The following is a 25844-nucleotide window of genomic DNA, read 5'->3' on the forward strand; positions in this document are numbered from 1 at the left end:
TTCTTAACAGCATGGGCATCTTTACACGCAAATCCTGATTCAGGTCCACCAACTGTGACAGGTTTGTCTAGAAATCAGTTGCTGGGAGTGTAACCAAATCGCAGCCGCCCTTCATAGACAAAGTCTATAGCTAGAAGGCTACAGTAAGGGGCAGGTTTAGCTACACACATGTAAGAGTTGGTATGTTTCCTTGCAGCTGTCTCTGAGCAAAGTTTATCAAACACACTACTAAAAGCTGCTCGCCCTAACGTGACATTACAGCTCCCAAAATGAAATTCATTTCCATGCAACTATCTCCTTTCCTTTTTTTTCGGTGCTATACTTCCCCAGAAAGATGTGGTGGTGCACCACACATATTAGAACAAACAAAAATGCTATTGTTTAAGTCAAAGCCAATATCTTCTGATGTGATCATTAATACTTTCATAACTTCATTTCTGCTGGAAGCACCCTGGAGAGATGTTCTGTTCCTGAGTTCACTTCAGTGCCAACAACCCACCTGAATGTGTTGTCTTCTGCCTGCACCTGAGCTGCGTGAAGAGACAGCGTCTATTATTGGTTGCCTCCCCATGCCCGTTGCTTAGGGAATTATCTGAATTGTTTACCGTGGCCAATGTGCATTTGAACAGATGGTAAATATCTCCATTCCTGCCAACAAGAGTCAAGAAATGCCACTAAAATCCATTTAGAACCAGGGGGAAAAAAATAAATAAATAAACCTAGTTGAGAGTTTACTCAGGTCTGTTGCAGGTGAAATCTGTCAGCTAATGGGTAGTTTCAAAGTGCTTGTACTGAATGGTTCATTAGAAAACTTATCTCTGCCTCGAGTGCTGATAGGAAGAACCCCAGACGGGCACTTTTCTTCACTGATAAACAGGTTCTAGTTATATCCTGAAAGGAATTTGATGTGTTGTAGGTGCAAGTTGAAAAGAAATGCTGCAATTTCTATCTGTTTCATATGAGCAATGCACACTATTATGGAAATTATTTTAGACTTGGCAGAGTTTTCCAGAGAGAAGCAATCAAGATATAAAACCTCACAATGGTTTGGTTCACACAGCCATTTCTTTCAGCTCAGGCAACCTCATTTCTTTTTCCTCTCTACTCTGTAAGGCTTCATGGTTATCAAATACAAACCAGTGACTGAAAAATGGGTCATTGCTTTGCAACATATCCATTGGAGATGCCAAGAAACTTTTCCAAGATCTTTCACATAGCCATTGCTTGTGGCTTGATTATAGTGAATCGCAGAGTTGTACAGAGCTGGCACCCCCAAGACATTAAACTTTCATATGAGGCAGTGTGAATAGTATATTCAAACACATTTGTTCTCTATAGGATAATCTGAAACACTTTAGCTCTCATCTCCCTTCAGTCCTCGCTGCTGCATTGTTTCCACCTAGCTGGTTGTAAAATGGCTGTGGGGAACATGCCTCCTCCTCTTCTGTCATGTTATAGTGCTCATCTTTTGTTTCCCGAGACAGCAATATAGGGTTGGCATATGCAGCTTTACATCAGTGACCAATTCTTGCCTCTGGTGTTGTGACACCACACCCATCTACAACGTCACTTCTCAAACTGCTTTCTGGCTCCATGTCCCATGACTGATGTGATGTCACCTGAAGCCATCTACTAGCCCTAGTTAGGAAGACACTGCTCCCCTCTCTGTCCTCTTTTCCATGGTCATGCCAGGACTCCAAAGATGATTTTAAAGACTGAATCTTTTGCTTTGGGGTAAACATGGGGTACCACGTTCCCTTAGGTAACCAAGGGTGAAAGACTAATAAAACACCCAGGAATGAAAGTTCTCCAAGAGCTGGAGTTGAACCCATCTCAGTTAGCGAAAAGATAAAACAACACTGAAATGAAATTATTCAACTAATTCCTCTTTTTTTTTTTTTTTTTTTTTTTTTTTCAGTCAAGGGAGCCTTGCTCTCCTAATTGGAGTTTTAATCATTTTTTCACCAGGATCTTGATTGCTGATATAGATATATAGATACGGTTTGCTGTACGTGGGGCTGAGGAACCTATTTACAAAAGACTGGTGAGACAACAAAGGCTTTGTGAAAGGAACTGTCCCCTTGACATGATGATCTATGTCCTTCAAATGCCATTGAAGATTTGGACCATGCCTTTATGCTATGGAGTATGATTCTGGAGCAAACTGAAACCAATGAGTTCTGCAGTACTTCTGTCTCCATTAAAAAGCTGATGGATTTCACTACATCCTGGCAGTGATGAAAACAGCACTAGAGGTCCCATATTTTGCATCAGTGAATAATTTGCCACAAGGCAGCTGCCATGTGGAAATAGCTCTTGTATGTTCTCATCCTTGGATAAACACAAGGCAACCTTTCCATTGGCCCAAATCCTCTAAGAAGGCTCAGACATGGTCTAAATTTTTATTCCAACCTTCAATACTCCACTTACCATAATAGGCCATATTTCTTAACTCATTATATTAAAGAAAGGATACTCATCCCTTTATTGGAAAAATGTTTGAGTAGATTTTGATCCCAGACTGGTAGATATTTATTCCAATTTTTAGGACTAGATTTACTGTCTTGACAGGGAGTAGGCGTAACATTTTTGTCTACTCATTCAGTTTCCTGTTTTCTCCTCGATAGAATCTAGTGTTTTATGTACTCATCCTGTGACTAACTGTGAGAGCTTGGCCAAATTTTCCATCAATTGTCCAATTCTGAATTCATACCTCTTTACTGTACAGTGTAGGTACACCTGTTACTACACTAAGCAGAACTTAGGTCTGGGACAGGCACTGGGGTCATTAGCATTTTCAATTCATGCCTAAGTGGGACAGGAAAAAGGAGCTTCCCTTGAGGCCAGAAGTTGGGCCAACAGTACTCTGTAGTCAAGTGGAGCTGCCTGGAAGTGGGTTTGAACAGCCAGCTCTCAAAGCTGTGGTTTTAACAAGCTGAACCAGACCAATCCACCTCCAGAACGATCTCCTTTCCAGTTTTCTTTCAAAACAGGAAGTGATTTTGTAATTTAGATGAGATTAGGAAACTGCTGTCATGGTATCATGGGAATTTATGATGGGATTGTCTGCTCTAAAATGCACAGACTTCGCAATGAGCTTGTACAGCATAGAGGGGCACGATGCAGTTCAGATGGGTTAAGGGGGAGTGTATGTGTGTGTCTCTGTGTATGTTCATGTGTGTGGAGTTCAAGGACATCAGTAAACCTTGCAAAAATTCAAAAGATGGGTGACACAAGCAAGTAACACTTGGTGGGAAGTGAAGTGCATGTGGTCTTCATATTTATTTCCCTTAACGCAGGCATTTGGAATCATATCAAAGTGAGTTCAGCAAACAGCACTTCTCTCGGCAACCGTGTGTGCTGCCTTTCACCAGACGAGCTGTGCTTTTCCCTCTGGCTCTTCTGAACACTTTCCAGTACTCCCTTCAAAGCCATTTCCAAGCACTGCTAGAGTGTCCTTCCCTGCATAGCAGGAATGGGATTGAACAAAAGGATACCTCATCTCTTCTTTGCAGCCAGCCGAAGTCTCAGACGAGCACAACATGATTATAATGTCTAAACCTTCCAGAAAAAAAAAAAAAAATCCACAGCCTTTTCAATGCTTTTATCCTATCCCAAACACTAGTGCTCAAAGTCACAGAATTTCTAATACTGACATCTACAAAGCTGCTCTTGGCCAATCTAGCTCTCAGATAAGATGGCCCAGAAACATTTCAGGTTTTATTGTGCAGTGCTCAAATTAAGCAGCTCAAAACATACAGAGCTTTTGTGTGAAAGGAACCTAATCATTCAATAGAGTGTTATACTGTATTTGCAGAAATGTCCATCAATTCATTGAATTACCACAGTTTTTGGTAATGGGAATCCCGTATACATTCCAGATCATCAACATATACAAAGCTGTTACAGAGAACAGCAATATCCTCAGTGTTGAGGTAGTAAAATCAGATAAGCTTTATTTGTCATTTGGTAAACTTCAGGTAGTTTTTCAGGTCACACAGACAGAAGCTCAAACTCTTGGATGGCTGAAGTCAAAGGAATGAACACTACCTTTAAAGTTTGATCAACCCTTGCACTGTTACAGTAGGAAAACAACGTTATGCCATGTGGCAGTAAGGGTTTAAAGCTGGAGAAATGGAGTCATCAGCTGGATCTACTGGCACAGTTGCTAAAAGCAAAGAGTTAGGCAGAACAACTCTTCACCGGCCATCTACAAACACACACACACCACAACTGTTATATATCCCCCTCCTCATTTATCCTCATAAATACTGCAGGCATCTCAGATGTCCAATCTGCCTGACAGTTTGCGAACATTTCAACTCACTACTCCAATTAATGCCAGTAACACTAATAGAATAAGCCTAATTCTCTCAGGATAAATACCTGATGCCCAAGTCTATAAGACTATGCTTTCAAAGTCAAAGTGTCCATATGCTGGTTTTAGCTCTAAATGTCATAATTACACAGTTCCATAACAATTTCAAACCATTTGCTAAGCATGGCTGAGTTTATCATCTTTGGTTACCTCCCCCATTGCTAGGGCGCCTTTACAATCAAAAGACAGGAATCTCTTATTTGCAGCTCTTTTCTAGCCAGTAGTTTAAAAAGGACCACAGGTGGCTCATTCCTGAACTCAGCTGTCTAGACGTCTTTATGCTCTCTTTTTTCCTACCTGAAAAATATATAAATATCTATTTACTTAATTTAGATAAATGAGTTCATATATAGGTTAATATGAATATTTTGCTGGATATGAATATTGTATGAACCTATGTGTTGGGTTTGTGTGGCAAGGTTTTGGTAGCGGGTGGGGGCATAGGTTATAGGGGTGGCTCCTGTGAGGAGCTTCTAGAAGCTTCCACAGTGTCTGATAGAGCCAATGCCAGCCAGCCCCAAGACGGACCCGCCCCTGGCCAAGGCCAAGCCAATCAGCGCCTCTGTGATAACATATTTAAGAAGGGGGGAAGTTTTTTTTACGGCTGGAGGGGGAAGTGCGGAGAGGTAATATCAAGGTCAGTGCAGGAGGAGGGGGAGGAGGTGCTCCAGACACCGGAGCAGAGATCCCCCTGCAGCCCGTGGTGAAAACCATGGTGAAGCAGGCTGTCCCCCTGCAGCCCATGGAGGAAGGATGAGGGGGTGTAGAGATTCCACCTGCAGCCCGTGGAGGACCCCATGCCGGAGCAGGTGGAGGTACCCGAGGGAGGCTGTGGCCTGTGGGAAGCCCGGGCTGAAGCAAGTCCCTGGCCAGGCCGGTAGACCCGTGGAGAGGGGAGCCCACGCCAGGGCAGGTTTTGCTGGCAGGACTTGTGACCCCGTGGGAGGCCCACGCTGCAACAGTTTTCTCCTAAAGGTCTGCACCCCATGGAAGAGACCACGCCGGAGCAGTTCGGGAAGGACTGTAGCCCGTGGGAGAGACTCCATTTTGGAGCAGGGGAGCGGTGAGAGGAGTCCTCCCCCCGAGGACAACGAAGCGGCAGAAACAACGTGCGCTGCACTGACCGCAACCCCCATCCCCCTCCCCCCCCCCCCCCCCCCCGCCGCTGAGGGGGGGAGGAGGTTTGAAGCCGGGAGTGAGGTTGAGCCTGGGAAGGGGGGAGGGGTGGGGGGAGGTGTTTTAAGGCTTGATGTTATTTGTTTTTTTTTTCATTGCTCTATTCTGTTTAGTAATAAATTAGATGAATCCCTTTTTCTAAGTTCAGTTTGTTTTGCTCGTGATGATAATTAGCTCTCCCTGTCCTTATCTCGACCCGAGCCTTTTAACTTCTCCACATCATGCTGGGGAAGGAGTGAGTGAGCGGCCGCGTGGTGCTCAGCTGCCGGCTGGGCCTAAACCATGACAACCTATTTACCCTTCTCTCAGTCTCCACTATATGTAAGAGGTGGGGTAGGAGCTTTGAGAATAAATACAAGATTAATAGAAGTGGTTAAAAAAGAGATAGAATGAGAAAAAGTTATTTTCTCTCACATCCAACAGTTCTGTGAGAGTTTCTTAGCCCAAGTACAGAGAACACTTGGATATTCCTGACAGAGACTGCACTTGCATGTAAATCCAACTGCTGCTCTGCATGACTGTGTATAATGGATTTTTAGCAGCACTGTAACAATTTCCTTACGTTTACTAGCCTGTGACCCAGGCTCATTTGGAGCCCTATCCTGCCTGCTTTTCTTTTGGTTTAAGCCTGCAACAGGCTTCTGTAACAGCCCTGATTTGTGCCAGATTAAACAAAAGCTGGCTGAGTAGCAGCCTCCTGCGAATGCTGTGCCCGTGAGGTGCCTGAAAGCTAAAACCAGCCCTGTGGTTTCATGCACAGCTATTGCTGTGGACAAGTCCCATCCCAGGGAGCCATGGAGAAAAAGTACTGGAAATAACCTTCCAAATGCCTGAAGGGCAACATCTCACCCACCACCTGTATTTCCCCCTCATCTGGATTGTGACCCTATTCGTGCTGGGTTTCCTGACTCCTGCCTGGGAAACCATGGATTATGTTGCAGATAATTGGACCAACTAATCAAAAGACCATTACTGAGAATAGTCGATGGAAGCTATTGTTTATCAAAAAGCAATAAAAGTAAGATGCAAAGAAAAGCATCTTTACAATTAGAAAAGCAGAGTATAAAAAGACAATTTTATACTTAAAAATGAATGTTCCCAAGTTGACACCTGATTTGTTGTGATGTAAGCTACCTGAGTGATGCTGATACAGAAGCTATTGAGGTAATTAAAGATGCTTTCCATCACCCTGCCCATGTGTTCATTTCCCTTGAAGGTGCATGTATTCTCAGAGCTCTGATTAATTCAGCTTTTTAAAAATACTTGAGAATCTTTTAATAAAATAGATTTTTGTAAGTGCTTTGCAACACTTTCTGTCAGGGACATAAATAGGCAAAGCAAAGGTGATGGAGTAGGAAACACTGGTCACAATGTCAGCCATCCCTCCTCCTTTTGTACTCGCTACAGATTTTAAAGGTCAGAAAGACATGGAACAATGCCCGTGTCCTAAGAAGAGTATGTAAAGAAAAGTTTTGTTGCCAATGAACTTCAGGAATTTTCTTCCTTTTGCTTCACAAAGCACTGAGCTGTCTGGGTTACGTGGGACTGAGTACTTTATGGTTAACATTTGCTGCGATTGGTTGAGCCACTGTATAAAACCAAAAGAAAAGTTCACCCTTAAGACATATATTTTTAGCAACTGACCCATATGGTACAAACTGCTGTCCAAAATGTACTTTTGTGGCAAGAGGCTTTAAAGGAAAGCTTTTCTTTGTTTAAAAAAAAAAAAAAAAAAATCACTTTAAATGATAGGCAACATTTTCCAAGTGCTGGGCAACACCACTATTCTCATTTCCTGGGTGGAGGAAATCTTCAAGTCAGAGAAATGCCTTTTCCTTCTGTCTTATCCCCGTACATATTTACTCTGCATTGTCAAATTTATTCCCGTTTCTCTGTTCTTCATAGAAGAAATCTTCTGACATGTCAAACAGTTACATTTTAAAGAGAGTTGGGGTTTTTTAATGGAAAAAAATCTTCAGTCCAGTGACATTGATAATAAAGGTTTCTATTTCCACAAATCTGAATATGGAATAAAACTATTGAACAATGGACTTATGTATCTTCACAACAGCAAAGACAATGAGACTCTGAACAGATTTGTGGTTGTCCCTTAATCAAAAAAAACCAACAATGCCAATAATAACTGAGGAAGACGTACTACTCGCTTGCTGGTACTGCCTGGGCACAAGCCAAGTGAACCATGCTGCAAACCCCAGGGAGCTGAAGTGACAGGAAGCCCAGGAGCAGTTTGTATGCAGGAGATGACAACCTCCCAGGGGTTCGATGCTCACCCATGCATATCTCAGGGTCCAATAACCTACTGGCAACCTCCGCAGGCCATGGTGCCTACTTTCTTTCAGCTGGGAAGGACTCAGGTGTCTTGTAGCCCTGTCCCAGCACAGAAACATAAAGCCAGGAGGCATCTTGAAAATGTCACCCTGACCATGACTAAGGGAGAACTCAAGCTAACTCACCCTGAGAGATGTTCGTCCAACTGTTCTGGAGCCTCCCCAAACAATCCCACTGCTTCCCTTCAAACCTCAAAGACAGGGAAAACTGATTACTGCCTTGGTCCTCACAGCAGCTTCATATCACACCTCTCTGTTGTGGAAGCTGTGCTAAAACTGTTCAGAAGCTGTGTGTTGCTTAAGAGATGCATTTTGGCTGCCCCTTTTCTAGCATTTATATCTCTGTTACCCAGCAGGTGTAGTGTACTCAGGTCTGCATCAGTCCTCTGGTTTGCCTTCCTACCAAGCTATCAGCCCCAAACTGCAGCTGTACTACCTGTCTGGACTGAAATTAATCCAAATCTTCTGTGCGTCAGTGTGGGGGCAGAATTGCCTTTGCTCAGCAGGCTGCAAATGCACTCTTCAGTCATTCAAAGCTCTGCCTACAGCCAGCTCTAATTTTACTCTATTTTGTTTATGCTGGAGTGGCTGGGCTGGTATTTTTTCCCTCCCCTCCACTTAATCTACCTTTGTCTTTCTAATAACATCTTCTAATAATATCGTTCATCCTGATTTATTTATAGCTACTGCCCTTTCATTCAGGTATTGCTACTGAAAGTGATCTAAAATTGAGTCCAATTACTGTGGAGGTGCCAGGAGTAAGTCACCCATTTGTAGGTTAAGTTTTAGATTTGAAATACTATTGAGATAGATGGATTTTCTGTGTCGCTCCTGTTCCTAGTCACACTGCAGTCTAGATGGGAAGGGAATGCAGTGGGGGAGAGTAGCGTGGGTGTGTGCCAGCATTTCTTTCTGAAAGCTTACGATCTCAAAGGAAAAGTGACTGATAGATTATCTTTATTCGCCTGGCAGGTGGTACTTAGCATAGGGAAGTTGCATTGGACATGCTCAGTCCTTTCACGCTCCAATTGAAGGAAACAAATGGTCAACAAAAAGCACAGGGAGAAATCCATTCCAAAGATGCTTTAACATGCCATCTCGGTTTGCAAACACTGCTTGCTTATTTGTCTTTTTTTGAAACAACAAATCTCCTCGTGAGATGTTACAGCAATATGACAGAACAAAGAGGCATCCTGCAACTTGGCAAGCAGTATCTCTGGCAAAGCTCAGTGAAGGAGGTGATTCTGCAGCACACCACAGCAAGCTGTGCGATGAGAGGTGTGGATGCTCTGCATGCCTCAGTGCCAGGCTACCAGTGCTGGAGATGAGAGCAAGGAAGAGTTGTATCCTACGGACAGCTGAAGGACACCCCCATGCCTACAGCTCTGGTGAGATAGGAGGGGGAACTTACCTTGGTCTCGTATCCAGGTTTCTCCAGCTAGTTCCTCCTTCTCCTGCCATTGTACTCCATTTATCTTAGAGGTGTAAAAAAGTGGAGCATGAGGCCAGTAATTTCTCCCCCTGTCCCAACTCAAGTGGGGAAGTTGAGTTTCACTCAAGTGAAACTAAAATTAAACATTTGTTTAACCTGATTTTGAGAACTTCCAGAGGTCCGTCTTCAACACTTACTCCAAGCTCTGTCTTTGTCCTTCCCACTGGAATGCTTTTGTTTTTATTTTTCTTCTCTAATACCTAGCTCCTACTACTTGCCGTTATTGGATGTTATTCCCTAGGAAGTCAGCACCTGGTCCTTATGTAGGAAGAAAAATCGTCAGCAAAGCTGAGTGAAGGAAGTCATTTTGCTTCATCTGTTGAATTTCAGTATGAAACATTTGGCATGAAATTAAAGGTTTTTAATTTTTTTTTTTTTTTTTTACACATCAAATGTATGTGCAAGCTACTAGAAAAATTAGCTTACATCATACTTACATATAAAAATACTCTTAATTATTGCATAGCACCTTCAAGTCTGCCAGGGTCAGACATGAATGAGACAACATCTTTCTATAGAATTTTGGCAATGGAAGTAGCAAAAAGAGCCCAAAATTCCTATGTGGGGAATCTTAGGGTTTTGTTAACATGGGTGTTTAATTCCCTTTTCAAAACCAGTAACCAAAATAGTACTTGCAGTGGGTTATACCAAGATCATTCTGTGCATGTAAAGCATATAAGAAATTCAAATTTAAAAAAAAAAAAAAAATAAAACAGTAGTGCTATGGGTTCCTTATTTACACTAAAGAGAAAACAGCATGGGTGAAAAGCAGAGGAATAAGGAACCAGCAAGTTGGCAACATAAGGGAGGTCCCAGCACATGGAGAATACAGTGATAGGAAGGGTTTAACAGGAAAAACAAAAAACACAAAAAAACCCAACAAAACGAACAAAAAAAACCCTCCAAAACTTCAGGAATATGTTGGGCTGCCAAATGTCTAGTGAGTAGCAGAAACTGAATTCCAACTTTGCTGAAGAGTTTGGACTGATTTAGCAAGGAGTCCATCAAATAATTCCAGTGACTGCGAACAGATGTTGCGAGGCAGGAATTAGACATCTTCGACTCAGCTTCAAGGAGAGCAGAGCTCTTCTGGCAGTATTCATAAGAGAAGAGCAAAAGCAGGGAGAGACTTCTGTATGGGTTCTACTATGGCCAACCATGAGGAGTACCAGCAGACACTGTCAGGACATGACTGCTGCTACGACAAGAAATGCAGTGACCAGCTTGTACCGATTGATAGTTTATCCAGGGACCAATTCACCGCAAGATGGGTGGCTGGTGCTGGAACTCAGGATCAGCTCGTAGGCTGCCATAGATCTTCATTCCTCCTTTTCAGCACATTCCTCCCTGCAGGAGCCTACACCTCCAGGGCTCCATTTGGTCCATCAGTGACAGAGGAGGGCTGCCTGCTCCAGCGGTGTAGAGCAGAGATAGCTGAGGATGTCTCCTAGGATCCCTGCTTGCAATGGTGACAGCCATCATGCACCAACCAGCACTCTGTGTCTTTCTGTCCCCTCCTTTTCCCAGTCCCTATTCTCGTCCCCCATCCCTCCAAGTAACTGCCAATCACTTCCAGGCAATTGTTTTGTTTTCATTTACAACATGGATCCTTCTTTTCCCCATTTGTATGATTTTCAGTGTGATAAAATGACACTTCTGACAAGCAAGCCTTCCTCTTCCCCCACCTCCCCTCAGTCTGTGGATGTTTTCTTAGCCAATTAATCTAACATCGTGTACCATTTAGGTTTGAGAGCCTGGCATGACTCCTGAAGAAGACAGAATGTGCTGCTGGGAACGGAGGGGTGGGGGTGATGGAAAGGACCATGAGGAGGCTCCAAACTGCCTGAATTACTCATCAGGAGGGTGGCAGCATGGAAGCCTGGAATATCTTCCTTCTCCGTCTCCTTCCCGCAGACGTCTCTGACACATGGCTGTCCATACACCATGGAGCGTGTGTGTGTGTGTGTGATGGGGAGAGGGACCAAGGTCTGCTGAAATGCTATCAAGTAGGTATTATGGACGTGTCTCTGAAGATCCCTTCACATAATTAGCAGGTAGGAACAATGTAAAATACTAACTGGAGAGGGATCGCTCTTCCCCTCTGAACACACCTCTCTAAAAAGAATAGCCGAGTTTTTGAGATCAAAATAAATAACTGGGGGGGGGGGGGGGGGGGGGTCAACAAATCCAACATTTTTTCACATCCCCTCCTTCCAGTTATATTTTTCTGTCAATTTGAAAATCTTTGTCCTAGAAATGCTGCTGAGCCACATGGCATAGCATGCACAACCTACTAGAAATTGCAGCCAAATTTCAAAGCCAACTATTCTACCTGAGTTCCGAAGGAATTTGGTTAGTTTTCTTTGATTTTTTTTTCTCCAGACCTTAGTTCCATTCAGTTTTAGCTTATTCTGGGAAAAGCATCCTCAGCTTGCCCTTAAAACCTACTGCCCTATATATTGTTTTATTTTTAGGTTGTGTTCCTGGATTTCGAGTCTTTCAAATTCACAAGGGTGAGAAATGCTCTCCCCTTGCTTTATGTCAAATCTACTGGTCTACCATAACATTACAATTCTATAGCTTGATGCATTAAGTTGTATTAAATGTGATAAAATCATGGGGCTCATCAATGCAAACATGCAGGAAAAAAAGTCTCTGATTGCTTAGACCATATTTTCCCCTGAAAAAACCCCAACAAATCAGTATAGAACAGTGCTGGGTCATCACCTCCAAGAATTAAGCATAGGAAGAATAGTGGGATTTTAGCAGTGGTCTCTTGGATGTCACAGGTTGTTCAATGATCCCAATCTGATCACTTCATGGAAGTTTCCCTGTTAGCAATACTGCCTTTAACCCACCTGGCAGCTGCCCGAGTGCAGCCCTGTCTACGAGACTCTTCGCACTTCAGCTGCAGAGCTTCCCATTACTCTTTTTTCTCCCCAATTAGCTGACATGGACTACTGAGTGAAAATCCTGAAGGACTCTGTGCTATTGTGTGGGAAGGAGCTTTAAAAAAGCAAATGCTGGCATTTGAGAAGACTTCACAGGCTGTACTACAATGGCATCAGCCTGTTGCACTGCTACCAGTTCCTAATGTCAACTCATCAAATACTCGGCTGCTGTCTACTGTTTTGAAACAACAAAGGATTTTCTGCTTGGTGTGTGAACCTTGAGAGCAGTCTTGCTTCAAATGCAGCAGGAATGCCCTGGCCCCTTGCATTGGTACAAGCAAATGGAGTCAGGAAGGAGCTGTGTGTCTCTCTAGCTCTGAAATGAGAAGGATGCTGAGCAGGGATGTGTACATTTTAAGGAGGGAAAAAACAGTGAAGGAGAAAAGTGACACTTTTCTGACTGCTTCACAAAAGAGGAAGGACAAGAAGTTAATCTGCACTTGTGTGGCTTACTAGAGGTTTAGCTTCAGCCCAAGGCAGTTTGTTTCATTAAAAACAAAGAATACAATTAACAATCCTTGCCAAAACTTTGCTACAAAATCCAACAGAAGATTTTCCTCTTCTTGTCATGTCACATTCAATAAACAGACCAGAAAAAAAAATTAAGAAAGCTCTCCCCTTCTATATTATTTTTGGCTTTTCGAAGGGGATTTAAAGCCAATTTTTAAATATTATATACATATTTAAATATATATATTTAAATAATATATATATCAGCTTATTTTTGTGCACAACCATGGGAAGCTGTCAACAGGAATGAATGCCATGACCTTTGCTCCCAGGTCCTTGAAATAACGTTCCGTGAGACTATAGAAGACCCTGGGTGGTTCTGACACTTCTTTCATTACCCACTGCAAAAGAAAATAGATGTTTTGTAAACTAGAAGCTTGTGGGTGCTAATGGCAGATTTTCACATGGGATAAACATATGTTCGGTTTGCTCAGAGCAAGCGAATTTCCCATTTCACTATAAAAAAATAAAAGTCTTATTTTAACTGATGGAAATTTCACTCTAGAACACTCTGGTAATTACTTGCAAAATTCAGTTCTCTGTCCTTGGATGTTCAAGAGGGTGATGAGAAGAAAAGCATGAAATTCTGGCTACCTCCTAATACTACTATCAATCTTGAAAATACCTGAGCATCCAAGTTTTCTGCCTTTTGTGTATTAAGATTCAATCTCAAATTTGAAGATTGCTGAAAAATAAGACAAGAACAAAACTTGAAAGGACCAGTGCTCAGCTGGAGAACAGGCCAAAGGAAGTCTGGATGTGGATTCCATTTACTTTTGTGCCAGAACATAAAAACTAGTTCACAAATCTCAGGAGAACAAACCTCATTCCTTCTGTTGTTTCAAAGGTATCTTGATGTTTAACCTTCAAACTACATTACAACAACTCTTCTCCCATACCAGCATTTTGGTTCCTGCGTTTTGAGCAAACACAAAACTATACAAGTGAAAGGGGAAAACAAACAGAGTAGGAAAAATTATTCATTTTTTTGCTAACTTCTCCAGGGTTTGGTCTGTGCTGAAAATTATGCAGACCTTTGTTCCACAGAAAAGGGTGACAGTTTCTCTCTGGGTGCCTTACAAATTTTCAAATCATGTCCCAGTTATTCCCTGCATCCCCCTAGCTAGCCTGCTTTTAGAAAAAGATTGAAAAGCCTGCACAACTCGATGGTTATTTTTAAGAATAGAGTGAAAGTTGCTAAAGCTGCCATTCAGTGTTTCACCATGGGTCTGAGTCTGCTCATGTGAGTAAGGTAGCTCAAACCTTAAAATTATTGTTTCAGATTCTACAAACTCAGGCAGACAACATGGTCCAATGACTTCAATACCTCAAACCCTCAAGACTCCAGCCCTGAGATGAGCCTGGATCCACAAAGACCTTGCTACAAGTTTTAACAAACACTCCATAGTATCTTTTGTCCTAAACTTGACTTACAAATTCACATGTGCATAAAGCGAGAGCCATTTAAGCATAATATGCTGCAAAACCCAGAACTTTTCTATTCATATGGCAGCATTCAAAGCTTTTTTTATGTCTGTGCAATTGGAAGCAGTGGAAAATGAGACTCGGTCATAAATAAGGTGAAAGTAAGTGTACACTACAGGGATTTGATACTATACCTAAAGTAATGTTTCATTTCAGGGACTGACAGCCTGAAATTCTTATGCCAATTTTTTCCCCTCCATAATTTTTTTAATGTGGTTTGTCACCACAGGAGTTTTGTGACACACAGCAGAAACTGTGTGACTGCCAGATTCGGCATGACAGAAAACCAGCAGTGAATCAAACATCAACACATCCTTGCGCTCCTTCTCCCTGACTTGGCACATGGTCACACAGAAGGGCATCTCGCTTTGGCCACTTAGTGCTTTTGCTGCATTCATCATTTCTTGGCATCAATTCCACATTCAGATTTTCTCTCTCCCTCCATCCTCCCACAACATATCTATCTTCTTTGTGCACAGGCAGCTCTGAGTTTTGGCTACGTGCCTGTCTCCTCTAGTTCTCCCATCTTGGAGCATTAATGAATTGGAGGTATCGTTGACTATTGCTTTGCTGCTGGAAGAGGCATCAATGATGCAAAGAAGTAATTTGGGGGAAAATTTAGTTGGTTTTAAACCAACAAAAAAACTTGAAATGCACTTTAAATATTTTTAGACAAGTGTGGACACTTGGTAGTGATGTTAAAGCCTGGGGATAGGTAAAAGGTAGAACAGAATAGGAGTGGCACCTGAGTTGATGATAAAACTTATGTGAGGAATTACTTGAGTTGATAAAACATTGAAGAAGATGACAGAAACTGAGGAGCACCTCCTAGTTACCATTTTTATGATTTTCTTTTAGGAAGGAATACCTAGCTTTGCCATACTGTCAGCTCACGACACATGTCACCACAGATCTCCCACCATCTTTTCCCTCATGATACGCATTTGCTGGTTAAACAGTGCTTTCCTTCCTGCCAATATAAACCTGTTACCGAAGGAGTGGAGCAAGTTTGCAGGGCCAGTGATGAGTGAGAGTGGCATTAAAATAAAGGCTATATAGATAACTATGTGAAAATAAGACCCTTCAGTAGTAATTCCTAAATGATAGATCAAGGAGGAGAAAGACAGATATGGGAATAAGCTGCAAAGAAGTAAAACAAGGTTATATCAGAGCTGAATTGGGAAATAGCCCTAGAGGACAGCTAGGTGAAAGGGAAGAAGGTGGGATACTATATTTGAAGGACAAATCAGTGAGGACTGGATTCAATATTAGAGTTGAGCTCGTTTATGTTAGCCTGGCACAGCAAGAAGTTGGGTCTTGCAATGTGATTATTGATCTCTTCCTTTCATGCTGCTCAGTGCTAAAATGCCATGAATACAAATGGGGGCTTTTAATGGATTCCAGCTATTTTAAAAAAAAGCTTTAAATGTATTGTCACTTCTGAGCCACCCACATCCTCACCCTGTGAGACCAATACCTGCAGTCAAAAAAAAAAAAAAAAAGAAAAAAAAAGAGAAATGAAGGAAGAAAGACAGATTTCTGTGCTTAGCATTTGCTTTTATTCTGACAGTACCATGTGCCCATATCCCCAGATCCTGTTCATGAGTGATGGAAAAGAAAATGTGTGATGGACTTTGACATGGAGGGACCATCAGGGCAGGGTCTGAACTCAGAGTTGGAAAAGCCAAATGAGAAAGTGAAATTTAAATATGATGCACCCCTGCCACTGCCACACAGAGAGAATAACTTGCAAGGCAAAAGGCAGCGACAGCTCCAGCAAAGATGTTTGCAGAGCAAAATGCTGTGAGTAGCCAGTTGGGGAAAATTTGGGCTGAGGATGATCAAACCACTAGACGGGCAGAAACACAGCTTCAAGATGCTCCTCAGATCAAATATATGATTTTGAACATGTAATTTGTTATTATCATTCCATATGGATACTACAATAGTCCTGAGACACTCTCTGCACGGGGAGCTGCATGGATTTGTAAGGAAGCAATGCTCTCTGTTGCACCCAATTTAAGGATGCTGAAAAACAAAAAGGATATCAGTATAGCAAAACGGGACAGAAGTCCATGAAAGGTAAAATCCTCAGCCCCAGTCACTGATTAAATCACTAGAAATAAAACCAGATTCTTCTGAGTTGATCCAAAGGTTCCTCTTTATTTCAAAGTCATTTTGGTTACACCCTTGCTGAAACTAATATCCTCATCTTTCTCTCGCTGTCTGTGGTAATAGAAGCTCCGTTACACTGACGCATAGTTGGCATCATCATTTTTCTCTGGAAAGACTTAACAAAAACACTGATCCTTTGCTCTCCATTTCCTGCCTATAAAGTAGAGCTAGCACTGCTTGCCCTTCTGACTTCCTTTCTCATATCCATTTTCTCTTCAATTTTTCAGGGCAAAGATTCCCCTCCTCTGATGTCTTCTGCAGCATTAAAACATAAGCTAATAGCGACTCTTGGCAGAAAATGTGGCTTAAATGAAGAAAACAGTAGTTATTCTCTCTTTTGGAAAGTGGAGCCGTAGGGACTTTGCTATTTTGTGATGTTTCAATAAAAAGACTTGAGTACTAAATATAAACTTTCCAGGTCTTGAAGTGTCAGCCACTACCATTACACTTTCCAGACCAGGCTGGGAACACAAAGTTTTTTTGCAATCAGAGTCCTAACCTGGTATTCTTCCCCCCTTTCAAAAGCATTGTGCGTTTGCCATCCTCATGGAGAAACCAGTTTGTGACCTTGTTTCTTGCATTACACTTCTTAAACAGTTCAGAGAACAAATTTTGTTGGGTTTTTGGTTTTTTTGGGTTTTTTTTTTTTTTTTTTGGCATGATTTCTACTCCTTTGAGAAAGAAAATCTTGGACACTGCTTCAGTGCAGGCACTAATAATAGCCGAATGAGTGTCTGAGCACACACATGCATCATAACATAATGAAGAATTGGCTGCCACAAGATCATTTGGGGGAACTGTATACTTTAAGGCTTTAAAAAAGATTACCAGCTCTTAACAAGCTACAGCTTCCAAACTGGCCCATTTCCTGTCTTTTTCTTTAATATAGAATGGAAAAAAAACCCTGGAAATACAAGCTTTGTTTGCAGTAAGATCAGTCACACCATAAAATAAACTCATAAAAAGGAGTGACAAGAACAATAAATCTCAATTGCTTTATAGAAAATAAAGCAAAGCTGACCCAGACAAGGCAGTTATCACAGGGGGTGACATCACTGAGCACACAGGAAATGCAAAATCCTTTGCAGAAATACTGATTTCAGTAAATATTATAATCCTCTGCAGTTTAAAGTGTTTAGAAAACTTTTAGCCTAACTCAAACTCTGTGGCAGGAGAGGATAAATGAATAGGAAATTTATTTCTTTTTTTCCTTTTGGGTAGCAATTAAGAACCAGAGGACCAGGCTGAAACCATCTCTGAGGATTCATATCCCAGCTGAATGAGTACAACTTTTGGCCATAAAGTCAAAATCCCCAGCATTTGTCCATTATTCTTTCTTGCCACAGACAAATTATTTATATGGGGGATTTTTTTTAGCACATAAGAAGTTATCTCTCTCTCTCTTGCTAACTGTTCTGCTATTCACCCTTGATGAACACCCTCTGATATTTCTCTTTTTATTTGGCCTGCTGTTTATTTACAAATATAGATTTGCTTCTCCCTTTCTGAGTAACCTTCAGAGTAAAACTTTCAGTAAGAAAGGGATAGCCTCAGGTGACTGAGCATACAGTCTTTTCTTCTCTGCTTCTCTAGTTGGAAGGCTGCAAAGAGGAAAGAACAGAACAAAGTTCAACCGTGTTTACACAGCCCAAACCTGGTATTATTTATCAACATCTCTTCTGAAGTCATCCAGAAGCCTTCTTACGTCATGCCTACCTTTGGAATGAGGCTGCCAGAAGAATAGTAACACTGAAATGACAAGAATAAGAGGGAGAACAAGAAAAGCGAGAAGGTAATGACAGTAGAGGAATATAGAATGCAAAACTTTCATCAAAGGTTTAATTATTGATTTACAAGACAAAATACTTTTCTACCTGGAGACACAGAATGGCCACTGAGATAAGCAGATACCAAGACAGATAAAACTAACAAAGGTAAGTTATTTGGCCTCAGAATTTGCTACATATTCTCCTGTAAATCACAGGTTCTTTTTCAAACACTCTGACAGAGACAAGACAGCATGGAGCTATACATTTATTTTCTTGGAAATTCTGCAAGCATGTTGGAAAAGGTTGGAAGGAAAAATCATAGTGGTAACATGTTAAAGTGGATGAACAAAAAATCTAACTGTTGCTTTTGGTAAGAGTAGAACACATTTGTAAATCTAAAGAACAAGAAAGGGAGGAATTAACCAAGCCATAGATGAATTAATACACACACACACAGACATATTAGACCAACTCCTGGGAGAAATATCCAGAGATTACTAAGCATAAAGATACACTCATGGCTCATAATGACCCCAAGCTGTACATTTCTGGAAGCTAGGAGAAACACGGCTGTATGCTTGCCTTGGTCTTCCACTCTTTTCCTAGCAGGCTCCCTTGCTGCTGGACAGTATACTTGACTAGATGGAGCTTCAGTTTCACCCAGTTTTTACTCTATGTTTTGTTGTTAACTAGGGAAATAGAGAAGGGACTTCATAATACAGGTAAAGGTATAGCTTACATGAAAAAACTATAATAAAAAAAAGTCATTTCTAATACTTACTGAACTGTGAAATACATTCTCACTGGAATGTGTGCCACTGTACATGCCCAGTAGAGATTTGTCAGCACAGCTCCCTGAGCTGGAATCAAACACCAATATATCTACACTTCCACATTATACCCATTTCTGAAGAACATGTAGGTAAGCAAAAAAACCAATATTAATGTGATTGTTCTGGCTATCCCCCATTACTGTTGATAGAAGAATCCTAAATGCATGGAAGGAAGGAAAAATAAACCCTTTTGTTGATGGGTATTGGAGCTGAACAAATTATTTACAATGAATAATTTATCTGACTAAATTAGATGCTTTCTGCTTGCTGAAGACTAATGTTTCCTCTGATATATATGTATTTGAATATTTGAATGTCAGACAACTCCTCTGAGTGTACTGTACCCACGAGTTGGTGGTGAGCAGCTCTCTGACAGTAACAGGTTTCATCAGCTGAGCTCTGTATGAGGCCAACACAGCTTGGCTGAAGGATACAAGTCTTCCCATCCACACTCACAGGGGACTTCTTTGGGCCAGCAGGTAGGATGTGAGTGGGGAAGCGTTCTGCATGGCACTGTGTCTGTTCTGGCTGGCTGAGTCTTCAAAGCACTTCCAGCTTGCACATGTATAATTCAAGTCCTGTGAATACCAGCTGTGACAGTCTGGGTTACTATTTGCAAAGAATCATATTTTACTGAGAAATGATGAGCTATTTTGATCCATCTGTACATTTTGACATATTGCCAAATGAAGAATTGGGGCTGGTCAGAAACATAAATAAAAGGTCTGGGCCAAGACCCAATATTGGCATATATTTGAGACAGTTAAATTAACTAGATGATTGGCTCCAATGATAATGTCCAGAAGTGACCGAAGAACCAAACTCCAAGATGAGACTCTGTAACTCCTATCAGCACGCTAGCCTTTTCCCAGAAGATGTGGAAAGAGATAGTCTGTCCCTGAACGCAGCAGCAGAGCGATGGAGACGAAGGGCAAGGAGGTGTAAGGGTTGTAGGGAGCCTGCGGGTCACGTCAGCGCACTGGGACTGTCTAGCAGTTCAGGCATTTCATGCACACATCGGCTGAGAATTTCTCACCGGGGGAGGGAAGGAAGAGTGAGTGAGGGGTGTGATGAAGGACAGTGACTCAGGCTGCCATATTTGGGATGGAGGCAGAAACAAAGACATGAGTCACCCATCAAGCCAGGCAGGAAGGGCCAGCTTTCTATCCAGAAGATTAATTTGAGACTGGCTGATTTCCAAGAGGAAATCAGATGTAGGGATGCAAGACGCAGTGTTTCTAGAAAAGAGATGTTTCAGAGCATGTGAGAAGATTAACCAGAAGGGCCCAAGATAAATGAAGATAGAGATTATTTGGGAGAGGGAAGGGAAATGAGAAGGATGCACAGACCCTTTCACTCTTTCCCAGTAAAGCTACTTAGGGATTGGGAATTTAAATTCAGTTTGCTGTATTTCTAATTTCTTCTTCCCCAGTGAAACTATTTAAATTCCTCACATGATGGTGCTGAGGGACCTGTTTAATTACGTACTTTTATGAGCGTCCAAGAGAGAGAGACAAACTTGGAGGAAGATGTTCTGGTGCACTGACTTCACGCAGGGGTATAAAACATACTGCTATGACAGGATCAAACAAGGGAGCCAGACAGACTGTAAATGTGTTGCATGCTAAGGTGATCTATGCTGGTGGGCAATGCAGATGCCAAATGCGGGTATGAAACAGCCACTCACCAGCATGTTCCCAGCGCTGTGTCCCTCAGAAATGGGGCCACCAGCCTCGCCAGAGCTAGTGGCTCCTGCCACAGCACAGAAGGGAGATGCAAAGAGAAAGTTTAGAAGTAACCACGCTTAATGCTCTTTTTGTCTCTGTTAACTAGACTCTCATTTCATGAATGCTACACTGGACTGATTTATTCTAAGGTTATTCCAATGATCTCCCTCTTACAGGAGGCACAAAATATAAGGCAGAGGCTAAGCCTAGCGCTGGCTCCCATCTGAAGGCAAAGTAGGAGGTTCCACCAGCAACACTCTCACTATCATCAAGTTGCAGCAGGGAAAAGGTGGTGTAGTATGATTATGTTACGATGACCTAGATCCAGGGAGAGGAGCAAATAGGAGGAAATCTGCCACAACCTTGAGAAAGTCATTTATGCTGTCTGCAATGACATTTCCTCATCTACAAAAAAGGCATTTATGAATTTTCCCTACTTCATAAGGATATTCTGAAGGTGGAGTTCACCAAGACAGTGACTTGAAGAGGAGTGTGTTTTCACCCTGTCAAACATTACAACTTGCTATAAACTGCAGTTTTCAGAGTTTTAAAATTTTGCTCACAATACATTGACTGAAAATCTGATTAAGTATGCAGTGAAGAGTTCAGTGACTTCTGTTCAGAGCATGTTTTCATCGGAACATCAGAACTATTATAGCTGTCTAAATAATATACAGGCTTGACATATATGGTATCATTAAGGGTTTACATCTTGAGATAGTAATGGTTTGAGAGGATGTGCATTCTGGACTCTCCTGTCAATAACATTGCATTGAAAAAAATTGCCTAGTGACTTGTTTATATTTGTTAATACAGATTATTTTAAAGATCCTGAAGCACTGGCCAAAGTAATTTCATTGCTTGACATCAAGAGGTTGCCTCCATTTTTTTTAATATTCCAAATGGTATGATTTACTCATCAGGACAGAGGACTACAAAAATTCTCCCTACAGACAGATAAATATTTCTTTTAACCCGGTGATTTTGGGCTTTTATTTATTATCTGAAACAGGCCACAATGGAAGGCACAAGTACTGCAGAGTGAGTATGCCAAGCATTCATGACAAGCAGCCTTCAGCAGCTGTGACTAGTTGACGAGGTCTATGATATTTCCCCCAAAGCCCTGGGTCTGTAACTGGAGTCTGAGTCTAAGAAATGGAGCAGAGAGAAAGGGTTAAGATATTTCAGGGTGTTTAAAACTACTTCTGGATCCTATCCCTAGTTGAAATGCAGTCCAGCAGATGGATTTTCAACAAGAATTGACTGATGACCCCTGCCCAATTGACTATATATTATCAGTCTCTGACACAAGCAGATCACTTCACGAGACGTTTCCATCTTTCTCCATTCAGTTCTTGCTTTTCCTGTTATGCTGGCCTGCATAGTAGGTACTTCATTTGCAGCTCTCCAAACTGAGGTATCAAGACGTGCCAGCTAGCACCCTTTCGTCATGATGATGCCTGTTGCATCTTCTCTCCCTTGGGTCCCTGACCTCTGCCCCAGGTAGCTGAGCCCTCTGAGAATGACCACACCACACAGAAGGGATCTCTCATCTCGAGCCTCTTGCTGCTTTCAGTGATGCCCTGGAAAGGTGCCCTCTGGGACAAAGTGCTTGCAAACCAGCCCGTTTCTGACCCTCTCCTAGCAGCCACCCATGAGCAGGTTGTTGTAACACTTTGTTGATTGCACTCATGTAGGGCCCGAGGCTTTTTCCTACTCTAGGGAGCATCATTCAAGAGATTAATCTGTTGTGACACAGATTTTGTTCAATAATACCTATAAAAACATGGCAGGGAGTGGGAGAAAGAGAAGGAATAGCCTGACTTGTGGTCATTTTTCTTTTGAGGAATTTCTTAATTCCACTATAAGATACATTTTACATTGAGGGGTGATTTTGTTCCACTTCAACCTTCGGGTCTCTAAACACATAGCTAAGACAGGGAGCGTTTCTTTCTTCTCTTTCTCACTCCCACCTCTCCCCACTCCCTCTCACTGTATTTAAAGGGCCTAATATGGTTATAGTGGGGAAAAAATCATGGCATATGATATGAAGCTGCAAAACCATTCCATGAAACATATTTTATCCCATCTTCTTACACAGCAGCGATTTGGAAGCTAAATTGAACTGAAAGGCACAGCTACAAAACTATTTCTCTTTTTAAAGCTCCTCATCGCACTCTACGCTTGTCAGCACCTTGGGCTGGCACAGGTTGGGCAGTGCCAGAGGAGAAACAAACCCTGCTGGCAGGGGTCCCGGCTTGCCCCAAGGTGGGAGATCAACAGTCAGGAAATAAACGTACTCAGCTCTCATGGATTTCCAGAACCTGAGGTCAACTTTAATGCTCACTGCCACATGTAAGTAAAGATGAAGATTTAGAACAAGAGAAGAAGCAGGTGAAAGTCAGGGCTGCTGCGTGCACTTGCCTAGTTACATCTGGATGGTAACTAGCTTTTCTGGATCTAGGAGTGACATTCGTGCAAAGCATGGCTTTCTGCAGTATCCTCTGCTATTGCAGCTGCCCCAGACACAGAACATAAGCAGAAAAGCCGTAAGGAGACCTTTCCACCAGAGCTTCTAGGCTGTAGGACAACAAATATCCACATCCCAGTGCCTATACACCAGTAAAAGGTTTCCACACAGCTGGGCTGCAGCTGCCTTGCCTCTTGTCATTAGAACTAGGCGCCTGTTTGTCTGCAATATGCTACAGCTCACAAGCGAATTGAGGATGGGTCTGTTTGTCTCCAAAAAGGCACTAGGCTGACAGTAGACAACCAACAATACCAAGCTTTATCTGTCTTCTCTGCAAACAGTAGAGGCTGTTCCACTTCAGAGAGTCTCCCACCACCAATGCAGAACATGGAGCGAAGGTGGTTTACTCTTCTCAGTCTTGATCTGAACACACAGAGCTCGCCCCAGGCACAGGCAGGTTGTCAGTCTGATGGTCCCAACTCTACTTGGAATTAAGCTTTTCAGTGGGCAGACTGCCATAAACACAAACAGATCTACCCAGCTGTAGCTTTGCTGAGCGTGACCTGTGGAGCCATGTCTTACCATTGAGCTGGTAGGAATAGGTTTGCTTGCCAACAGTGACGTTGCATTAAAACCATCTGCAGGCTGGGTACAGGGGATGGGCTCACCAGTGCTTGGTGGGCCAGGTCAGGGGGTGAGTGAAATCATCTGGATCAAATCCGGCGGAACATGAACTTGCCACGAAAGCAATTGCCACCTTCCCCTCCATTTCTTCTGGTCACGCAGAAAGGAACAGGAATTCATGTGACAAGCAGTACTAAATTTAAGTGAATATACTATAACAAGCCCTTTAGTTCAGTCTGTTGATGATACTCAAACCAGAAGAAGAACTAAAGCTCCTTGTCACAGAGCAGGATAATCTCTGCAGGCCTAACAGAATAAAAATTCATTTCTGCCAGTAAACTGAGAATGACTCAGAATAAACATGGCAAGGAGATCTTAAAATAAAGAAGTGCCATAACTTCTTGCTTCAGGATAGGGAGGAGGGGAAGATTAAATACTTTCATTAAATTAACTCTCATCCGAATGAGGCTTTTGTTTCATTTCTAAAAGAAACCTATTTCTTTGTTGTCATTTTTTTCTTGAGTGGCAAATATAATGCAGAATTCCAGAAGCCTCATTTCTAAAGAAACAAATGTAATCAATTTCACAGAGCACTGAGACAAATCAATATGGAAGGAGTCAGAAAACCAAACAAAAGCAATGGGAGAAAAATATTACCCTATTTATATGGCCATAAGATATGGGAGAAAAAGATATTTAAAATTACAGAGCTAATTTCTAAAGCAGCAAACAACACTAGTCAGTAATAAAAAAGAACATTAAACTATTTCAGCTGAAAAATACCAAAAGTCTCTTATGATTATAATAATTCATATGATGGTCATTATTGTCTGCAGTATAGAAACATAAGATATTTTGGCTTCTTTTTGTTTTTCATTTGTCATTAACAGAGAGTAAGACACCAGAAAAGTAGTTATTGCCCAATTAACCCTTGTGATATCAAATGACATTTCAGCTTCATTTTCAGATTCAAAGTTGGATTTTATAGCCTGGTGACTCTTAAGAAGGGTAAGGATAATAAGACTTTACTGAAGACATGCAATATCTGACTTGACTGGAAGCTGCAAGATGCACAGAATCAACATTAAACTGGCTTCAGCATTTAGAAACATGTCCCAAAGTCTGACTACATCATAAGCGAGAAAAAATACTACATCATAAGAGGGGAAAAAAGTCTCAAAAATCTCATCTTTTTTTTTTTTTATTTTTTTTTTAAGACCTTTCCTGTCTCCACTCCAGGAAAAGTTATCTTTGCCTAGAAAGCACAAGCTGAGCAAGCAAGCTGAGAACACATGTGCTTTTCGATGTATTTTAGCAGGGTAGAAGGCGGCTCTGTGACCTGAGGAAGCTGTACCTTTTGCTGCTCTCTCTCATTAAACCCTATCTATCTCACTTTCCTTTTTCCATACCTTGAATAAAATTCATAGTGGATTATATTTCTCAGCTGTAAGTCAGGAAGCAATTTGGATGGAAAATAGGAAAAAAAAAAACCAACCAACAAACTCACAAACAGAACTGGGAATAGAACTCTGTTCTTTTGACATCATGTTCAATGAATCTGAACGTAAGGAAAGTAGTACATGTCCACTATCACAAAAGAAGAAAAATTACAATAGCTACCTACAATGTGTGATTGCTTTTGGTGTAGGAATATCCCTTCTGAGCCATTGGAAAATAGAAAAAACAAATCACCCTTAAAAAACCCCATAAAGTTGTATTTCAGCAAGGAATAGAAAGGCTACAGTTAAATTAAAACAAATGTTAATCAGAGCGCCCACTTTTCTTATTTCAGCACAAGTGAGCCAGAAGTAAATATCCAGGGAAAAAAGGTAATATTCATCTGGAGACATATTAAATGAAAATAATCACAAAGTCAACAAACTTAAGCCCATAGAAAGTTACAAGC

The 25844-nt window shown here is 41.7% G+C and overlaps 1 long non-coding RNA gene across 1 annotated transcript in view; it reads right to left on the reverse strand.

Annotated features, from left to right (window-relative positions):
- The window catches only part of LOC142603843 (uncharacterized), a 40958-nt gene that overhangs the window by 8979 nt on the left and 6135 nt on the right, over positions 1-25844 (reverse strand). The window lies entirely within an intron of this gene.

Source organism: Balearica regulorum, chromosome 14 (genome assembly GCF_011004875.1).
Source record: "Balearica regulorum gibbericeps isolate bBalReg1 chromosome 14, bBalReg1.pri, whole genome shotgun sequence".
NCBI classification, from domain to species: Eukaryota; Metazoa; Chordata; class Aves; order Gruiformes; family Gruidae; genus Balearica; species Balearica regulorum.